Consider the following 15,457-nt stretch of genomic DNA (forward strand, 5'->3'; position numbering starts at 1 on the left):
TTCAGAAATCATGAGTGACATATTTGGTGCAATAATTCCTATGGTGGGAATAACCCTGAATGCAATTAAAATCAGAAAAGTTTCCACAATTGTAGATAGATTGTCCACAGACACTGCAAGTGGTTTTCAATTAGTTAACACAGAACTTGTTGCCACGAGAAGCATGGTAATGCAGAACCGTCTTGCATTAGACATTCTGCTAGCAAAAGAAGGAGGAGTTTGTGGGATTTTACATGTCCAGCATTGCTGCACATATATCCCAGATAAGAGCCAGAATATAGAAATGCCTATTAAAAACATCACTGAATTTCATTCTGAAATAGAACCCCTGGAAGATGACAATTTTTCAGAATGTTTAAGCAAAAGATTTGCAGCAATTGGAAACTGGTTTCGAGAGATTGGCAGTTCAATCATTGGCAAAATACTTTATCCTGTAATAATCATAGTCATAGTGACACTTTTGTTAAAAATCAGTTGCATGATACACAAGAGAAAGAAGCATGTGAGGGAAAAGAAAAGGATTTATAAACTCAGAAAAGAACAAGAGAACGAGATAGAATTCGAAGAGTTTCGAAGAGCACAATATGAGAGTTGTAGACAAACTGCTGAGACAGGAGTTTAGAAATACTAACACAGAGAGTGTTCAAAACATGTTGTCTTCAAAAGTTAAAATTTGGAAAAATTTGGGGTATTGTTTGGTGATTTTGAAATCACCAGATGAGGGAGTTGATGAAGCGAGTTTCAGAAATGAATTTTATTTTTGACTCGCGAAGTTAAACTTCCATAATAATTAATCATATTAATGAGTTTATGCACGAAAATGTACTAATCAACCTAGATTCAAATGCATACACGACATAAGGGTTTAACATTATGTGCTCTTTGTTGCATTTGCAAGTACGTTGAAAATAATGAACTAACTTTGTCTATTTTTTTGTCAACATTAATTGCGGCTGTTTAATTAATGGCATGTGCTTATTTTAAATGTGCTTTTGTCTATGTCATGTCTTATATGTGGCAAAGGCTCGTGGAGAATCCTGGAGGCCTATAAGAAGAAGGTTTTTATAATGCTGCATTCATGTGCTTAAAGCTAGATAACATAAACTAATGGGTTAATATTTAGCAAGGGGGTGGGTAACAGAATAATGTTCATTACTCGAATTAATTAATGTTTTGTGTTTCTTTGCATACTAGTTTTCGAGAAAGAGGCCTGAGGCCTAGCTTTTAAAAGGGTGTTTGGAATCTTGTTGTGATGAGCCGAGCACAGCTAAGAAAGTGTGGAAAAGTTTTGCCACAATGATATCCGTCAGTAAATAAATAAATGGATCTGTGCAAGATGTGCTCTGAGTTGAATAACCTCAAGGACAGGTAGCGGCAGAACAGCCAAGCTGAGGAAGCAGCGAACTGATATTTAATAAGATGTTGCAAAATCCTCGGAAGCTAATGTCGCCTGTGGACAAAGGACAAAGATGTTTTAGAAAGGCACAACTTTGGATTGCAAAGGTTATGATCTCACATGGACTGACGGCTGTCAGCCAATAGAAATGCTGAATGACAGAGAAAAAGTATTCTTTTAGTGTGAATTAGTAAGTTTTAGCTAGAGAAAAGGTATAAAACCTGACCCCTTGGGAGGAGCTTTTTGGCTCGTTCCTGAATCCTGAAGGGCGTGAAGTGCTGTCGGACTTTTGACTCACGTAGGGAAAGCTGACCTAATGACTTTTCCTTTTAGGTTTAATTGAGTTTAGTCAGGGTAATAGATTTTAGGGAATGAGATCTTTTCTACTATAATTCTCTGCAAGCTGATCTGTTTTGAAGTGTCAGTCTAATGTGCCTTTACTTTGATGAAATCATGCTTTCAAAATTGCTAATAAAAAAGATTTCTAATTCAAAGAATGCTCTTTGATTGAAAATAAAATTAATAAAATAGATTTTGAAATGACAAGCTGGTCTTGTTTATTCTCAGTCTAGTTACCATCAGTTGATCCATTGCCTAAGTGACTTAATTAAATGTTTCCGTTATATTTTCATGATAATTAAAATGATAAACTGCAGTTGTATATAATTTGTAAATAGTTTGTGAATAGTTCCGATTAATTAGGTCACATGATTCAGTTGCCCAATATTTGTCTCAGTTATTTATGGGCCTTGTGAAGAGTTTTTGATAAATGGTGAGTATCATGATGTTGGGTAGTGTTATTGAGACAGATTTCTATAGGGGCGCTGGATCAATATTTTATTGGCAAAAGAGGGTGGAGTCTGTAGAATGCTGAAGGCGCAACATTGTTGCACCTATATACCGGATAAAAGTGTTAAAATTGGAAGGTATGTCAGAAATATTACTCATTTGGAAGAAGAATTGAAACCACTGGAGATTGATACTGCATGGAAAAAACTAACTGATGGTCTCTTCTCTGTAGGTAGTTGGTTTCTAAATGGAAAAAGTAGTGTAGGTAAAGTACTGATGCCAATGATGGGGATATCACTAATAATATTGGTGATCATGATTTGGTGTAAGTGCTGCAGAAACAGAAAGTGGTGTGCAGTAAATGAGAAAAGAAAGAAACAAAAGATTGATGAAATTCAAATGGAGGAGTTAAAGGGGGATATTTACAAAAGAATGAAAGGTTTCCAAAAGAGAAGATAAAAAAGAACTAGAAGAAATAGAATTGGGAGAGTGCTAAAGTTGGCATCTGGTTCCTGAATTAGTGATGGTATAAAATACCATCAAAGAGGGGATTGATGGAGCAAGGTTTCATACGTAAAGAAACTTGCTTGGACTGAGTCCTCTCGAAATAACATGTAATTTATTACTCAACATGTTTTTCTTACTAATATTTGCATTACACAACATTTCTAGTAAGACGGGGAAGATTGCATACATCTTTTTATTAACAGTAACCCGAGTATCCTAAAATGGCCGCCGAAAATGTGGAACCTTTCTGCGCATGCGTCTGCCACATCTACGTGGTGTAGCACATCTCTGCTTTTGGTGGGAAATCTTTGCAGCTGAGCACTAGTGCCAAGGGGGCCGCTTCATGTCTCACACATTAATGCACCTGCTACTGCTATAACTAAACTTTGTTCGTTCTGCTTAACTATTAACGCTATAGTTAAATTAAAGTAATGGGGTTAGAGTAGAAATAAGTGGTATACAGTTGTCAGAAGTCGGAAGGTCTAGACCGGCTTCTTCCTCTATCTTCACCCTTGAACCCCCCTTTTTTGTCTCCTCAGCCCTATGAAGCAGAAAGCCCCAGAGCCGACCTCGAGTGGCCTTCAGGTTACTGGCCCTTTAACTGGGACCAGGAAGCACTCTCTGATCCGACTTGGAGGCGGGGCCCGGTGTGACGACAGAAGAAAAAACACGACAGCCAATGAAGACGAGCGCGAGGAGAAACAGGAAGCATCGGCGGTTGTGGATCCAGACGCCGAGGCCGCAAGACCTGAGCCGTGCTACAGGACACCGGAAGACGCCCTCGAGAGACGGCTGGAGCCAGGAGGCCAACATCGCTTTTCGCCCCGCCACGTCCACGGAGGACCGTGGCTTCAACAGGTGCGTTTGCGACTCCTGAGCCCTGGGAAGAGGGAGGATCGTCTATGTATGGGTGGAGAAGGCAGGGATTCCTCGGGGTAGCTTGTTCCTCGTTACTCCCGGTGTCGGTTTTCCATCCCTTCCACATGCCATAGGACCTGGGTGATCCCCCACAACCCTTCAGAAACTCTACAGAAACTTTGTGCCTGAAATGAAAGGCCTCTTTTTCTTTTGTTTCTATTCCCACCGCCTGGACCGGAGACGACGAAGGACAAGCGGGTCGCTGTGATCCTTTACGTCAGCCGCTACCTCACGCAGGGAACCGGGGTTAGGAGGCAGAAGTTCCTGCATCCCCTCACCAACAAGAGACTTTGGGCCCCATTAGGATGTCGGGCGGATCGCCACCGCCATGGTGGCGGTGGCGATCCGCCCGACAGAAATGCCCGCCCGCCACCCTTTTCCCCCCCGCCACATTACAATGGCGGGGGGGACCGCTGCGGAGGGAAACACCGCCCACCACTTTTCCGCCCCGGTCGCCTTGCGGCCGGGGCGGAAAAGGAATAATATGCTGGCGGTGTCTAATAGACACCGCCAGACATATTATGATGCGTGGTGTTCAGTGCCTTTCCGCGGCGGCGATGCCGCCACGGAAAGGCATGCGGTCTTCCCTCTGGGGGCCCCCTGTGGGCCCCCAGAGTGAAGTACAGGTGGGGGGTGCACGTGGGGGGTACCTGTGGTACCCCCCTTCATTGTCATTTGCAAAGCGGCAGGCATCGCGCGGTGCCTGCCGCTTTGCAAATGACAATGTACAATTCAATTTTCAGCATTGTGGCGGGCGGTGCAGAGAGCACCGCCCGCCACAATGCTGAAAATACAGGATGTGCCCGACACTGTGGCGGGCACATCCTAATGGCACCCCCGGGACCCCCGCCCTTATGGCGGGCGGTCCCGATTTACGATGGGATGACGGGCGGGCAAAGTCCGCCCGTCATCCTAATGGGCCCCTTTGTGTGGTTCATATCCCCATTGGACTGTGAAGTAACAGACCGGACAGAATCTCCATTGCAATTACAATAAAATATCCTTGCAATTCACTTTGGCTGTCTGCGTCCTCCTCCTTGCCCTGTGACATATGGTGGAGAATGCGGGCGAGGTAAACTCCATAGCATAACGGATATGGAGGCTCTAATAAAGCATTTAGTGGAGAACCAGCGGAAGCTCGAATTGGCAGTAGAGCGTCAAATGACGTCTGCACAAGCAGATCGAGACACCTTCAAGGAGATGATGAATGCGCAACTAGATACCCTCCTCCGGGTAGCTGAAGAATCCCCACAGACTAGTCTGGGTCGGAAGACTGGAAAAACACCTATGGCCAGCCCCGCAGTGTCACTCCAGAAGTACGTCACAGGCGAGGACCCTGACGCCTTCCTTCTAAACTTCGAGCGTGCCGCTTGGGCCTCGGGGTGGCCTGTCTCAAAGTGGACTTCTGACTGGGGAAGCGCAGGCTGCATACCAGGTGGCCAACGCAGGGGGTGTAACCCCTATGAAGAAATTAAAACCACTATACTTGACCATCTCGGCCTGGACAGTGAGGCCTAGCGAGTAAAATTCCGGATAGAAATGGGGATTCCAGGAGATACCCCCAAAACACTCTTCTTCATGCTCAAGCTAGCCGCGGACAAATAGCTAAACCCAGGGGAGAAGAGCAAGGAGGAGATCATGAGTGCGATCTACCTAGTGCAATTCGTGGAGGCATTACCCATTCCTACCCAAAGGTGGCTGCAACAGCACTCAAACCTTACAGCCAACCAGGCCGTTGAAATGGCGACCTCATTCTCAAGGGCACAACCCCGGATAAATCCCTGGGATCAGGAGAAGAGAAGCAAGGGGGTACCAACACCACGTAAACCCCTAAGGCCCATTAAAGACTTGGAGAAAATACGACCCCAGAGACCGGAGAACTTTCCACCTCATGGACCCCAATTTTTCGAATGCGATATGTGGGGCCACATTGCCAGAGCATGCCCTAAGAAAAGGACGGATGAACCAATGGACGTGAGCTATGCTCCTAGAGACCTACTGTACACCACCGAGATGGAGCCAGTTATTATGTAAGTCTCCTCATGGATGGGTCCTGGACTACTGCCCTCTTAGAATCCGGGTGTAAACAGTCAGTGATACAAAAGACCCTTGTAAAACCCCACCAAATTATTCCAGAACGCCAGGTAGCAATCCGGTGTGTGCATGGGGACGTACGCGTGTACCCCACTGCTCGGATCTCCCTGCAAAGCAAGAACGTTTTTCGATCCACTGTGGTTGTAGGGGTATTACCCACGCTGCCAGAGAAACTCCTATTAGGCACCGACAACCCGGATTTCCTTGCCTTGTTTCTGTCATCAGTGAAACAACAGCCCCCAACCCGGCAGCAGAGGGCAGTGCCAGCCGTCTTCTCCCCTGATTCCTGGGCCTCCGATAAAAGCTTTCACTGGGCCCAGATTAACGACGCCGCCCTGTCACATGCCTGGCAAGAAGCACGCATGCCAATAGCCAGGACAGGGAGGACCTACCCCTCCTTTCAGGTACACAACGGTCTCCTGTATAGGAAAGCTGACGACAATGCCCCCTCCCAGTTGGTTGTCCCTCGTGATTTCCAGGACCAGGTTCTATTCGTTACCCACTCCCATCTCCTAGCAGGACACTCTGGGGTTGACAAGACTACTCAGACCATATTATACCATTTCTATTGGCCAGGGATATATGCCCAGATAACAAAATACTGCCAGGAATGTCATGTGTGCCAGCTGAAGAATCCTTATCAGCCCCCTGGAGTACCAATGCATTCCATGCCTATCATAGGGAAACCCTTTGAGAGGTTCGGGATGGATCTTATGGGACCTTTCCCTCGGTCTCCCAGGGGCTTTCAATATGCTCTGGTATTAGTCGAATACAGCACCCGGTTTCCCGAAGCTTTTCTCCTTTGTACTCCCACCACCCAGGCCATAGCTGACAAACTGGTGGAATACTTCTCTAGAGTGGGGTTTCCCATGGAGATATTGACAGATCAGGGCACTCCGTTTGTATCTAAACTCATGGCTCAGGTTTGTAAGTTGTTGGACATAAAACACCTCAAAACCTCAGTGTACCATCCACACACCGATGGCCTTGTGGAGAGATATAATGGATCCCTTAAACTGACCCTTAAGAAGATGCTGACAAGCGAAGGGAAAGACTGGGATCGCCTCTTACCCTAGCCCTTTTTGTCATAAGAGGGCAAGTCCAAAGCAGGCTAGGATGCTCCTCTTTGAGCTCCTATATGGAAGACAGCCTTGGACTTTGCTAGATATGACATGGGAAGCTTGGGAAAAAGAGGAAAATGCGTCCCAGGAGCTCCTGGAGTATTCCCAGCATCTTAAGTCCCAAATAGGAAAACTACGGGACCCTAGCCCACACCAACCTAGAGAAAGCACAAAAATGCCAATAGCATTTTTACAACAAAGGGAAGAAATTGCGGGCGTTGCAGGTGGGTGACTGGGCCCTGGTACTCCTTCCCAAAGCCTTGTCTAATATCAAAAGAAACTGGAAATGTCCTTTTCAGGTGGTGGAGGTCCTGGGAAAAACAACTTACCGGTTACAAATGGGGCCCGGACGGGTCCAGACCCTTCACATCAACCTCCTAAAGAAATGGCTAGGTCCCCTCCCACAAAACAACCAGTTGGTCTATCCGGGGTCCTGCACCCTAGACTAGAAGACCTGGTTGTGAATGACAGCCTTTCCCATTCCCAACTCAACGATTTGTTGACCCTTCTGATTCCGTTCAGGTCCATGTTTTCAGATTTACCAGGGAAAACCACCCTAGTCGAGCATTACATTGACATCAAGTCAGGGGAGATCATTAAACAAAAGCCCTATCGGATACCAGCTGCCCGCCGCAAAGCAATTTCGGTTGAAGTAACCAACATGCTACCCATGGGAGTTATCCGCCCTTCCCAAAGCGAATGGTCATCTCCCATTGTATTAGTACCAAAGCCCGACGGGTCTATCCGTTTTTGTGTAGACTTCCGCGGAGTAAATTCCATTCCAAAATTAGACGCCTATCCCTTGCCTCACGTAGACGAATTAACGGAGACACTACGGAACGCCAAATATATCACCACTATCGATCTAACCAAAGGGTACTGGCAGATTCCGATAAGAAGCAGGGATCAGGAAAAAAATGCCTTTTCCACTCCCGAAGGCCTCTTCGAATTCACTGTGTTACCCTTTGGGTTACATGGAGCCGCCGCCACCTTCCAAAAAGGTTGATGGACAGGATCTTGCAGCCACACCAGACCTTTTCTTCCACCTACTTGGATGACATCGTGATTTTCAGTCCCACTTGGGAGGACCATCTGAATCACTGTCATCTGATACTAAGGGATCTGTGTGCTGCGGGCCTACACACCAACTCCAAGAAGTCTCGCGTGGAATTCCATCAGGTGAAATATCTTGGATACCTTTTGGGACATGGCTGTATTGCGCCCCAAGAAGAGAAAATCAGAGCTATCAAAGACGCCCCTCTTCCCCACACAAAAAAGATGTAACCAAGGCCTCCTTGGGTACTATTGGCGGTTTATACCAAACTACTCAGCTATAGCAGCCCTCCTTACCGACCTCTTGAAAGGGACACATAAGAACGGAGTCGTACACCTTTCCCCAGAGAGTCTTCAAGCCGTCTCAGACTTAAAACAGGCCATCACCAGCGGACCTGTGCTCGCTTCTCCCAACTTCAGTCTCCCCTTTATCCTCCAGACTGATGCCTCAGACCTAGGTATTGGGGCAGTACTTTCCCAGGTCACCAAAGAGGGAGTAGATAAACCCATTCTCTTTATAACCCCCAAACTATTCCCCAGAGAGAAGAACTATCCTGTGATCGAGAAGGAGTGTTTGGGTGTGAAATGGGTCATAGAGAAACTACGATACTATCTCGAGGGGGTACATTTCACGTTATATACGGACCGTGCTCCCCTGGTGTGGATGTGTCGCAATCGAGGTAACAACCCACGGGTACTGAGATGGTTTCTTTCCCTGTAGCCATTTTCCTTCCGGGTGAAGCATCGGAAAGGGACTGCCAACTCCAACGCTGATTTCCTCTCCACGGTCCCTCACGTCCCCGAACGGGACGAATCTAGGGGAGGGGTGTCTCAGAAGTCGGAAGGTCTGGACCGGCTTCTTCCTCTATCTTCTCCCTTGAACCCCCCTTTGTTGTCTCCTCAGCCCTATGAAGCAGAAAGCCCCGGAGCTGACCTCGAGTGGCCTTCAGGTTACTGGCCCTTTAACTGAGAACAGGAAGCACTCTCTGATCCGGCCTTGGAGGCGGGGCCCGGTGTGACGACAGAAGCCAAAAACACGACAGCCAATGAAGACGAGCGCAAGGAGAAACAGGAAGCATCAGTGGTTGTGGATCCAGACGCCGAGGCCGCAAGACCCGAGCCGTGCTACAGGACACTGGAAGATGCCCTCGAGAGACCGCTGGAGCCGGGCGGCCAACATCGCTTTTCGCCCCGCCACCTCCACAGAGGAACGTGGCTCCAACAGGTGCGTTTGCGACTCCTGAGCCCTGGGAAGAGGGAGGATCGTCTATGTATGGGTGGAGAAGGCGGGGATTCCTCGGGTAGCTTGTTCCTCGTTACTCCCGGTGTCGGTATTCCCTCCCCCTCACACGCCATAGGACCTGGGTGATCCCCCACAACCCTTCGGAAACTCTACACAAAATTTGGACCTGAAACTAAAGGCCTCTTTTTCTTTTGTTTCTATTCCCACCGCCTGGACCGGAGACGACGAAGGACAAGCGGGTCGCTGTGATCCTTTACGTCAGCCGCTACCTCACGCAGGGAACCGGGATTAGGAGAAAGAAGTTCCTGGATCCCCTCACCAACAAGAGACTTTGTTAGTTCATATCCCCGTAGGACTCTGAAGTAACAGACCGGACAAAATATCCATTGCAATTAAAATAAAATATCGTTGCAATTCACTTTGGCTGTCTACGTCCTCCTCCTTGCCCTGTGACAACAGTGTATTCATTTTTTTTTGTATTCTAATTTGATACACTTTGACTTTATTAATAGCTCGTATTTGGGCCTGAGAATGACACGAACAGTCATATTGAATCCGCTCTGCGCATGAGCTGAGAACTCTGAGAGACCTCGAGCAGTGGCATTGAACTGATGCCAGTGACTGTCTTTCCGGCAACGCGCCTGGGAACCACAACCCATAACCTGGGAAAGGAAGAAAACTTGCAACTTTATTAAACTTTGTAAATGAAAATTAAATAATATTGGTGGGGGGAATAAAGACATCGGAAAATAAATAATGGGCGGGATCATTGATCAACTTTATTGAATTGAAATGATCTCATCTTAGTATGGTGTGATGACCTCTCCTCGTCTTTCTGACCAATCAAATGAAGGGAACACATAGAATTTGCAACATTTAGGGGTGGTACACACACTGAAATGGTATAACTAAGGTAGGCTTAGTTAGCTGATTAGTCCGACTTGTCACAGACCTATCATTGACCCAACGTATGCTGAGGGAGAATCAAGAGCAGAAGTGCTGGCAGAGCACTCTGTCAGAAGAATTGGGGTGTGCTGAGGGAGAAGTATCGATTACCCAGTTGGGGTACCAAATTGCTGTAGAGAGGGGTGTATCGCTGGCTCTGCACTATTGGAGGTTACCTGTCCTGATCTGCACCTGTCCTGTCCCATTAGCACCTGTTTGTCGGGAGCCTTTCTCTTTGTCTTAGGCCGTGGCCAGGGTTGGTCTTCACCCCATCCTAGGTAAATATAATCTATGTGGTATGTCCTTGTGCAATTTCCTTTTCTCACCCTTCCCAAGTACCAATGTCTAAAGGTATTACTATAATTTCTTGCAAACTTTATGTTTTATGAATTATTTTCTTACTTGTAAAATTTCTGGTCACTCTATTGTGGCCTCTGACTCATCAAAACTTGCATAGATAAAGTGTTTAAAACTTCTCCTGAGTCTGTGGTTATTACAGGAATGGTAAATTATTAAATTGCTACCTATTATGCTAACTCCCTTTTCGATCCCTAGGACTTATAGCATAGGTGACAAAGGTTTGGTAAATCATGGTGTACAAGTAAAAGTCGTAGGAAAATAAAATTACGGTAGGCAGTAAGTAGAAGCAGAATCACTGGTTCAAATGTGTGAATGTTTATGGGCCCAGGTGAGTATGATTAATTGAGCTGGTAATCCCGCGCGCCATTACTCTAAGCCAGAGCTTTCCAAACTGTGTGTCCCGACACAGTACTGTGTCGCCTGCAAATGGTGGGTGTGTCGCGTGATGACACCGGTATTAATGGGCACTTAGCACATAACTGCTGCTAATTAAGAGGCCTCGCTTTGAAAGCTTTGTTCTCACTATGCCTCATCTATTGCATAACGTCTCCCAGTAAATGGTCTTTTAAAGACCTGTGAAGTACTTGGGTACGGCTGTACGTGTGCCCTGGAACCTGGGGTGAGGTGACAGAGGTTGACAGACGGAGGGAGAAAGACGGAGGGAGACAGACGGAGGGAGACAAACGGAGGGACAGAGACAGAGGGAGGAGGGCGACAGAGGGAGGGAGGCAGAGGGACAGACAGAGGGAGGAGAGCGACAGAGGGAGGGAGACAGAGGGACAGACAGAGGGAGGAGGGCGACAGAGGGAGGGAGACAGAGGGACAGACAGAGGGAGGAGGGTGACAGAGGGAGGGAGACAAACAGAGGGAGGAGGGCGACAGAGGGAGGGAGACAGAGGGAGGAGGGCGGCAGAGGGAGGGAGACAGACAAATAGAGGGAGGAGGGCGATAGGGGGTGGGAGACAGACAAATAGAGGGAGGCTGAGGTAGGAGACTGAGGGAGGGAGACTGAGGGAGGAAGGTGACAGAGGAAGGGAGACAGACAAATAGAGGGAGACTGATGGAGGGAGACTGAGGGAGGGAAACCGTGGGCGACAGAGAGAGAGGGAGGGAAACCGTGGGAGACAGAGCGAGAGGGAGACAAACAGTGGGAGACAGAGACAGAAGGAAGAAGACAGAGGGAGACAGATAGAGGGAGACAGAGGGAGGAAGACAAAGAAGGAGACAGACAGAGGGAGGGAGGGAGACAGAGGGAGGGAGACAGAGAAAGAGGGAAACCGTGGGAGACATAGATGGAGGGAGGAAGACAAAGAGAGGGAGACGGAGGGAGTGAGACAGAGGGAGGGAGAGGGAGGGAGTCCGGGGTAAACAGAGAGAGGGAGACAGAGGGAGGGAGACAGAGAATGGAGACAGAGGGAGAGAGGGACACTGTGGGAGGGAGACAGAGGGACGGAGACGGAGGGATGGAGACACAGGGAGGGAGACAGAGGGAGGGGGCGACTGAGGGAGGGAGTGCACCTGAGTGAGGGTGGATGACTGAGGGAGGGATGGCGACTGAGGGAGGGAGACTGAGGGAGGGAGGAAGACTGAGGGAGGGAGGGAGGAAGGGAGACAGATAGAGGGAGACTGAGGGAGGGAGACAGAAAGAGGGATACTGATGGAGGGAAGGAGACAGATAAAGGGAGGCTGAGGGAGGGAGGGAGACTAAGGAAGGGAGACTAAGGGAGGGAGACTGTGGGAGGGAGACTGAGGGAGGGAAACTGAGGAAGGGAGACTGAGGGAGGGAGACTGCGGGAGGGAGAGGGAGACAGAGGGAGAGGGAGACAGACGGAGGGAGAGGGAGACAGACGAAGGAGAGGGAGACAGGCAGAGGGACGAAGGGTGACAGAGGGACAGAGGGTGACAGAGGGAGGCAGAGGGAGGAGGGAGACAGAGGGAGGAGGGAGACAGAGGGAGGAGGGAGACAGACAGAGGGTGGGAGACAGACAGAGGGAGGGAGAGTGGGAAGGAGACAGAGGGAGAGTGGGAGGGAGACAGAGGGAGTGTGGTAGGGAGGCAGAGGGAGGGAGGCAGAGGGAGGGAGACAGAGGGAGAGTGGGAGGGAGTCAGAGGGAGAGTGGGAGGGAGACAGAGGGAGAGTGGGAGGGAGACAGAGGGAGGGAGATAGAGGAAGTGGGGGAGGGAGGCAGAGGGAGGGAGGGAGAGAGAGAGGGAGACAGAGTGATGGAGACAGAGTGAGGGAGAGAGTGAGTGAGGGAGAGAGGGAGAGAGTGAGGGAGAGAGTAAGGGAGAGAGTTAAGGAGAGTGTGTGAGTGAGGGAGAGTGAGTGAGGGGGAGAGAGAGGGAGACAGAGGGAGAGAGAGAGGGAGGGAGGGAGAGAGATAGAGAGAGATCGTAAAAGAGACACACAGAGACAGGGACAGACAGAGACAGATAGAGGCAGAGACAGGGCCAGATAGAGGCAGAGACAGGGACAGATAGAGGCAGAGACAGGGGCAGACAGAGGCAGAGACAGGCAGACACACAAAGAGGGAGGCGGGGACAGACATACAGAGACAGGGGCAGACAGATAGAGGCAGAGACAGACAGAGATAGAGAGATGGAGAGGGAGACAGAGGGAGACAGGGACATACAGGGACAAACAGAGCAGGGGCAGACAGACAGAGGCAGAGACAGGGGCAGACTGAGGCAGAGACAGGGACAGGGACATACAGATAGAAGCAGAGACAGAGAGACAGAGAGGGAGACAGGGAGACAGGGACAGATAGAGACAGACAGATAGAGGCAAAGACAGGGACAGACAGATAGAGGCAGAGACTGAGACAGACGGAGGCAGAGAGACAGAGAGGGAGACAGAGAGGGAGACCAAGGGAGACAGAGGGAGAGAGAGAGAGGGAGGCGGACGGAGGAGGGAGGCAGACGGAGGGAGGCAGACAGACTGAGGGAGGGAGGCATAGAGGGAGGAGGGAGACAGAGAAAGAGAGAGAGAGAGGGAGAAGGAGGGAGAGGGAGAGAGGGAGAAGAGAGGGAGAGGGAGAGAGAGGGAGGGGGAGGGAGAGGGATAGAGGGAAGGAGAGGGAGAGAGGGAGAGAGAGGGAGAAAGGGAGGGAGGGAGAGAGAGGGAAGGATGGAGAAAGATGGATAGAGAGAAAGATATGTGTATGCCGGGTCTGGTGGCTCAGTGGACAAAGACATACGCTGCAGGGGCCTGTGTTCAACCTCATGGTCTCAAATTTGCTTGAAAATGCACCATTTGCCCAATTTTATTTCAAAATTTTCTTCCGGGGGGAGAACCCCCCCAAACCCACCTTAAGCGGTTCGGGCTCGCTCGCTACACTCTCTCGCTACACTGCCTTATTGTGTCCCAAATGTATGCATCTCCAAAAATGTGTCACCAACATGAAAAGTTTGGAAAGCTGTGCTCTAAGCGACGAGGGGTAGCGTCACTGGTTGCCTCACACTGCGCGCTTCAGTTTTAAGCCCTGAAGCGGCCAGGGTCGAGGGTCAATCAGTGACACCTCATCACAGAGTGGAGTGGTGTAGGGTCAGCAGTCTCACTGGCCCTATCCCACTCAGTGATGACGTTGGGGCTGTTGCCTTACCTCATTGGCTGGCCTTACGTCAGTCAATGAGTGAAGCCAGCAGTCCCAAGCAGTCTCAAGCCTCCTGTGACCTCTGGGGCAGAGCTGCAGGTAATTGTGTGTGTGTTTTTGTAATTAATGTTTAGTGAGTATGTGCGTGTATGTATGAATGTTTGGTATTAAGTGTTGTGAATGGATCTGTTTGTGTGTGTGTGTGTGTGAATGTATGGCTATCAGTGTGCATGTGTATGTGTGCTTGTGTGTCCCGTCCACTGCACTTCCGCCTAAACTTTCGAGCTGCCACTGGTGCTTAGTTTCACTGTACAGATTTTGCTTTTATTCTTCTTGTCTGCAATGAAAATAAAAAAGCAAGACATCAAGGATTTAAGCAGTTTGTGGGAAGATGATGATGTGACCTTGTATTATAAGGAATAAAATAACCTCTGTGGGACACTAAAAGTATATCGCAAGTCACCTAAGAGTTCCAATAATCAGAAAGGAACTCCGTCTTTCACCTCGCTCCTCTCTATGGTTATGCAACTACCCAGTGAGTTGCAACATCTTTATAACAAACAGCAGGAGGTTCTTCATCCTGTAAATGAGGATGAATGATTCTGGTAAATAATTTATTTATGTTTATTGTTTTTAGATACTCAAGGGGGCGCACCAAAATGAGAGTCCAAATAGAATAAGTAGAGAAATGTTCTTTATTTATCTTTGTTCAGCAAGAAAGGGCACATCAATAAAATATATAGTGAGATCAGCCAACGCGTTTCACTCCCTACCAAGGAGTTTCTTCAGGGCGCTGCGAGTATTTTCGGTAAGTTGTCTTATGTAAGATCCCTCTGTGATCGCACTGGTATTTTTCGGTCGTTTCTTTTTTCAGCCTATTTCTTTAAAAGTCTTTGGAGTATCTCTTCCCTTATCTTTTCTTTATATCGTGGACTTTGTTGGTCTTGTCCGAAAAAGTAGTTCTGATATTTCAAAGAGCTACCCGTCCCTGGTTGTATTTGTTCTAGGTGGGTACAGTGCTGTGATGACCGTCGTCAGTTTCGGCGTCTCGGCATGGCTGGTTCCAGGCCATGCCGAGACGCCGAAACTGTAGCTCTTTGAAATATCAGAACTACTTTTTCGGACAAGACCAACAAAGTCCACGATATAAAGAAAAGATAAGGGAAGAGATACTCCAAAGACTTTTAAAGAAATAGGCTGAAAAAAGAAACGACCGAAAAATACCAGTGCGATCACAGAGGGATCTTACATAAGACAACTTACCGAAAATACTCGCAGCGCCCTGAAGAAACTCCTTGGTAGGGAGTGAAACGCGTTGGCTGATCTCACTATATATTTTATTGATGTGCCCTTTCTTGCTGAACAAAGATAAATAAAGAACATTTCTCTACTTATTCTATTTGGACTCTCATTTTGGTGCGCCCCCTTGAGTATCTAA

The sequence above is a fragment of the Lissotriton vulgaris genome, chromosome 3_1 (assembly GCF_964263255.1).
Source record: "Lissotriton vulgaris chromosome 3_1, aLisVul1.2, whole genome shotgun sequence".
NCBI lineage: Eukaryota > Metazoa > Chordata > Amphibia > Caudata > Salamandridae > Lissotriton > Lissotriton vulgaris.